This window comes from Arachis stenosperma, chromosome 3 (genome assembly GCF_014773155.1).
Source record: "Arachis stenosperma cultivar V10309 chromosome 3, arast.V10309.gnm1.PFL2, whole genome shotgun sequence".
Classification (NCBI taxonomy): domain Eukaryota; kingdom Viridiplantae; phylum Streptophyta; class Magnoliopsida; order Fabales; family Fabaceae; genus Arachis; species Arachis stenosperma.
This window is the reverse complement of record NC_080379.1, coordinates 45,052,694-45,058,693: the sequence shown is the minus strand read 5'-3', so window position 1 is coordinate 45,058,693 and position 6,000 is coordinate 45,052,694. Positions and strand designations below refer to the sequence as shown.

The window sequence follows — 6,000 nt, the reverse complement described above, 5'->3', positions numbered from 1 at the left end:
TTGCTAGAGTCCCCAATTAGAGGTGTCCAGGGTTCTTAAGCACACTCTTTTTGCCTTGGATCACAACTTTATTTCTTTCTTTTTCTTTCTTTTTTCTTTTTCTTTTTCTCTTTTTTTTTTTCGTTTTCTTTTCTCCCTTTTTTTTTCGTTTTTCTCTTTTTTTTTTGTATTCATTGCTTTTTCTTGCTTCAAGAATCATTTTTATGATTTTTCAGATCCTCAGTAACATGTCTCCTTTTTCATCATTCTTTCAAGAGCCAACATTCATGAACCACAAATTCAAAAGACATATGCACTGTTTAAGCATACATTCAGAAAACAAAAGTGTTGCCACCACATCAAAATAATTAAACTGTTATAAAATTTAAAATTCATGCAATTCTTCTCTTTTTCAATTAAGAACATGGTTTATTTAAGAAAGGTGATGGATTCATAGGACATTTATAACTTTAAGACATAGACACTAATACACTAATGATCATAAGACACAAACATAGATAACCATAAAGCATAAATTTTCGAAAAAAAACAGAAAAACTAAAGAACAAGGAGATTAAAGAACGGGTCCACCTTAGTAATGGCGGCTTGTTCTTCCTTTTGAAGGTCTTATGGAGTGCTTGAGCTCCTCAATGTCTCTTCCTTGTCTTTGTTGCTCCTCTCTCATGATTCTTTGATCTTCTCTAATTTCATGGAGGAGGATGGAATGTTCTTGGTGCTCCACCCTTAGTTGTCCCATGTTGGAACTCAATTCTCCTAGGGAGGTATTTAGTTGCTCCCAATAGTCTTGTGGAGGAAAGTGCATCCCTTGAGGCATCTCAGGGATCTCATGATGAGAGGGGTCTCTTGTTTGCTCCATCCTTTTCTTAGTGATGGGCTTGTGGTCATGCCTTCTCAGTTGAACCGGCTTCCCTCTTGAATCTCTCTTCCATTGGGCGCCCTCTTCACAGATGTCTATGAGGACTTGGTCCAACCTTTGATCAAAGTTGACCCTTTTTGAGTGAAAAAGGGACCTCGGGGATCACCTTCTTCAAGGCCACAACTTCATAGAAGTGGTCTTGATGCACCCTTGAGATGAATCTCTCCATTTCCCATGACTCGGAGGTGGAAGCTTTTGCCTTCCCTTTCCTCTTTCTAGAGGTTTCTCCGGCCTTGGATGCCATAAATGGTTATGGAAAAACGAAAAGCAACGCTTTTACCACACCAAACTTAAAAGGTTTGCTCGTCCTCGAGCAAAAGAAGAAAGAAGAGAGTAGAAGAAGAAGAAATGAGGAAGAAGGGAATGGCTTTGTGTTCGGCCAAAGAGGGGGAGAAGTGGTGTTTAGGTTGTGTGAAAATGAAGGGGTGAAGAAGGGTTTATATAGGAGAGGAGGGGCTTATGGTTCGGTTCCTGGCGTTTAACGCCAGTCTGGTGCCCCTTTCTGGCGTTTAACGCCCAGAATGGTGCCAGACTGGGCGTTAAACGCCCAACTGCTAACCTTACTGGCGTTTAAACGCCAGTAGGTTTTTCCTCCAGGGTGTGCTATTTTTCTTCCTGTTTTTCATTCTGTTTTTGCTTTTTCAATTGATTTTGTGACTTCTTATGATCATCAACCTACAAAAAAACATAAAATAACAAAAGAAAGTAGATAAAATATAACATTGGGTTGCCTCCCAACAAGCGCTTCTTTAATGTCAGTAGCTTGACAGAGGGCTCTCATGGAGCCTCACAGATACTCAGAGCAATGTTGGAACCTCCCAACACCAAACTTAGAGTTTGAATGTGGGGGTTCAACACCAAACTTAGAGTTTGGTTGTGGCCTCCCAACACCAAACTTAGAGTTTGACTGTGGGGGCTCTGTTTGACTCTGAGTTGAGAGAAGCTCTTCATGCTTCCTCTCCATGGTGACAGAGGGATATCCTTGAGCCTTAAACACAAAGGATTCTTCATTCACTTGAATGATCAGTTCACCTCTATCAACATCAATCACAGCCTTTGCTGTGGCTAGGAAGGGTCTGCCAAGGATGATGGTTTCATCCATGCACTTCCCAGTCTCTAGGACTATGAAATCAGCAGGGATGTAATGGTCTTCAATCTTCACCAAAACATCCTCTACAAGTCCATAAGCTTGTTTTCTTGAGTTGTCTGCCATCTCTAGTGAGATTCTTGCAGCTTGTACCTCAAAGATCCCTAGCTTCTCCATTACAGAGAGAGGCATGAGGTTTATACTTGACCCTAAGTCACACAGAGCCTTCTTGAAGGTCATGGTGCCTATGGTACAAGGTATTGAAAACTTCCCAGGATCTTGTCTCTTTTGAGGTAATTTCTGCCTAGACAAGTCATCCAGTTCTTTGGTGAGCAAAGGAGGTTCATCCTCCCAAGTCTCATTTCCAAATAACTTGTCATTTAGCTTCATGATTGCTCCAAGGTATTTAGCAACTTGCTCTTCAGTGACATACTCATCTTCTTCAGAGGAGGAATACTCATCAGAGCTCATGAAAAGCAGAAGTAAGTCCAATGGAATCTCTATGGTCTCATTTTGAGCCTCAGATTCCCATGGTTCCTCATTAGGGAACTCATTGGAGGCTAGTGTACGCCCATTGAGGTCTTCCTCAATGGCGTTCACTGCCTCTCCTTCCTCTCCAAACTCGGCCATGTTGATGGCCTTGCACTCTCCTTTTGGATTTTCTTCTGTATTGCTTGGAAGAGTACTAGGAGGGAGTTCAGTAATTTTCTTGCTCAGCTGTCCCACTTGTGCCTCCAAGTTTCTAATGGAGGACCTTGTTTCAGTCATGAAACTTTGAGTGGTTTTGATTAGATCAGAGACCATGGTTGCTAAGTCAGAGTGGTTCTGCTTAGAATTCTCTGTCTGTTGCAGAGAAGATGATGGAAAAGGCTTGCCATTGCTAAACCTGTTTCTTCCACCATTATTGTTATTGAAACCTTATTGAGGTCTCTGTTGATCCTTCCATGAGAAATTTGGATGATTTCTCCATGAAGAATTATAGGTGTTTCCATAGGGTTCTCCCAGGTAATTCACCTCTTCCATTGAAGGGTTCTCAGGATCATATGCTTCTTCTTCAGATGAAGCATCCTTAGTACTACCAGGTGCATTTTGCATTCCAGACAGACTTTGAGAAATCAAATTGACTTGCTGAGTCAATATTTTGTTCTGAGCCAATATGGCATTCAGAGTATCAATCTCAAGAACTCCTTTCTTCTGATTAGTCCCATTGTTCACAGGATTCCTTTCAGAAGTGTACATGAATTGGTTATTTGCAACCATTTCAATTAGTTCTTGAGCTTATGTAGGCGTCTTCTTCAGATGAAGAGATCCTCCAGCAGAGCTATCCAAAGACATCTTGGATAGTTCAGAAAGACCATCATAGAAAATACCTATGATGCTCCATTCAGAAAGCATGTCAGATGGACATTTTCTGATCAATTGTTTGTATCTTTCCCAAGCTTCATAGAGGGATTCTCCATCCTTCTGTCTGAAGGTTTGGACTTTCACTCTAAGCTTACTCAATTTTTGAGGTGGAAAGAACTTTGCCAAGAAGGCATTGACTAGCTTTTCCCATGAGTCCAGGCTTTCTTTAGGTTGTGAGTCCAACCATGTCCTAGCTCTGTCTCTTACAGCAAAAGGGAATAGCATAAGTCTGTAGACCTCAGGGTCAACCCCATTAATCTTGACAGTGTCACAGATTTGCAAGAATTCAGCTAAGAACTGATGAGGATCTTCCAATGGAAGTCCATGGAACTTGCAATTCTGTTGCATTAGAGAAACTAATTGAGGCTTAAGCTCAAAGTTGTTTGCTCCAATGGCAGGGATAGAGATGCTTCTCCCATAGAAGTCGGGAGTAGGTGCAGTAAAGTCACCCAGCACCTTCCTTGCATTGTTTGCATTGTTGTTGTTTTCGGCTGCCATGGTTTCTTCTTCTTTGAAGATTCCTGTCAGGTCCCCCACAGAGAGTTGTGCCTTAGCTTCTCTTAGCTTTCGCTTCAAGGTCCTTTCAGGTTCAGGGTCAGCTTCAACAAGAATGCCTTTGTCTTTGTTCCTGCTCATATGAAAGAGAAGAGAACAAGAAAGTGTGGAATCCTCTATGTCACAGTATAGAGATTCTTTGAGGTGTCAGAGGAACAGAAAAATGGAAGGAAGAAGTAGAGAATTCGAACTTAATTAGATATAGTTCGAATTGTGCATTGAGAAGGAGTGGTACTCCATAAATAGAAGGATGTGGGAAGAGAGGAAGAAATTTTCGAAAATCAAGTGAAATATTTTGAAAACATTTTTGAAAAACTCTAAATGATTTTCGAAAATCAAGAGTGGAAAAGAAATGAAGTAATTTTTGAAAAAGATTTTGAAATTAGAAATCAAAAAGATATGATTAAAAACTATTTTGAAAAAGATGTGATTAAAAAGATATGATAAAAAAAATTATGCTTTTAAAAAGATATGATTGAAAAGATATGATTTGAAAACAATTTTAAAAAGATTTGATTTTAAAAATTAATGACTTGCCTAACAAGAAAAGATATGATTCAAACATTAAACCTTTCTCAACAGAAAAGGCAACATACTTAAAATGTTCAATCAAATCATTAATTGTTAGTAAGTATCTTTGAAAAAGGAAAGAAATTGATTTTGAAAACATTTGATTGAAAAGATATGATTTGAAAAAGATTTGATTTTGAAAAACTTTGAAAACTTGAAAAAAAAATTGATTTTGAAAACAAAATCCTCCCTCTTGTGCCATCCTGGCGTTAAACGCCCAGAATGGTGCACATTCTGGCGTTTAACGCCCAATGCACTACCCTTTTGGGCGTTAAACGCCCAACCAGGCACCCTGGCTGGTGTTTAAACGCCAGTCTGTCCTTCTTCACTGGGCGTTTTGAACGCCCAGCTTTTTCTGTGTAATTCCTTTGCTGTATGTTCTGAATCTTCAATTCTCTGTATTATTGACTTGAAAAGACACAAATTAAAAATATTTTTGGATTTTTAATAGTAAGAAATAATCAAAATGCAACTAAAATCAAATAACAATGCATGCAAGACACCAAACTTAGCAGTTTGTATACTACTGACACTAACAACATGAGAGTGCATATGAGAAACACAAAGCACTCAAGTCAATAGAATTCAAAGATCAGAGCAATGAAATCATCAAGAACAACTTGAAGATACATGCATGAATGCAATAAGAACAGAAACATGCAATTGACACTAAACTTAAGATGAGACTCTAGACTCAAACAAGAAATATTTTTGGATTATGAATTTTTTATTTTTTTATTTTTTTTTCGAAAATTAAATAGAAAAGAAAATAAAAATATCAAAAATTCTTAATGAGAATTCCAGGAATCATGCAATGTTAGTCTAAAGCTACAGTCTAAAGGAATTAGACATGGCTAGCCAAGCTTCAGCAGAACATTGCATTCAAGAGCTAAATTGATGAAGATCAATCAGCTTTGGTGATGATAAGAACATCACCTTGAAACACTAGAATTCATTCTTAAGAACTCTGAAGAAAAAAAAAATACCTCATCTAAGCAACAAGATGAACCGTCAGTTGTCCATACTCGAACAATCCCCGGCAACGGCGCCAAAAACTTGGTGCGCGAAATTGTGATCACTACACAACTTTGCACAACTAACCAGCAAGTGCACTGGGTCGTCCAAGTAATAAACCTTACGCGAGTAAGGGTCGATCCCACGGAGATTGTTGGTATGAAGCAAGCTATGGTCACCTTGTAAATCTTAGTCAGGCAGACTCAAATGGGTATAGATGATGAATAAAACATAAAGATAAAGATAGAGATACTTATGTATATCATTGGTGAGAGCTTCAGATAAGCGTATGAAGATGCTTTCCCTTCCGTCTCTCTGCTTTCCTACTGTCTTCATCCAATCCTTCTTACTCCTTTCCATGGCAAGCTTATGCAAGGGTTTCACCGTTGTCAGTGGCTACCTCCCATCCTCTCAGTGGAAATGTTCAACGCACCCTGTCACAGCACGGCTATCC

The 6,000-nt window shown here is 39.1% G+C and overlaps 1 non-coding gene across 1 annotated transcript; it reads left to right on the top strand.

Annotated features, from left to right (window-relative positions):
* Positions 1 to 3,396: 3,396 nt before the first annotated feature.
* LOC130971644 (small nucleolar RNA R71) lies at positions 3,397 to 3,500 on the top strand. The gene has a single exon (XR_009082855.1). It is a non-coding gene; the product is annotated as a small nucleolar RNA R71 (small nucleolar RNA).
* The last annotated feature ends 2,500 nt before the right edge of the window (positions 3,501 to 6,000 follow it).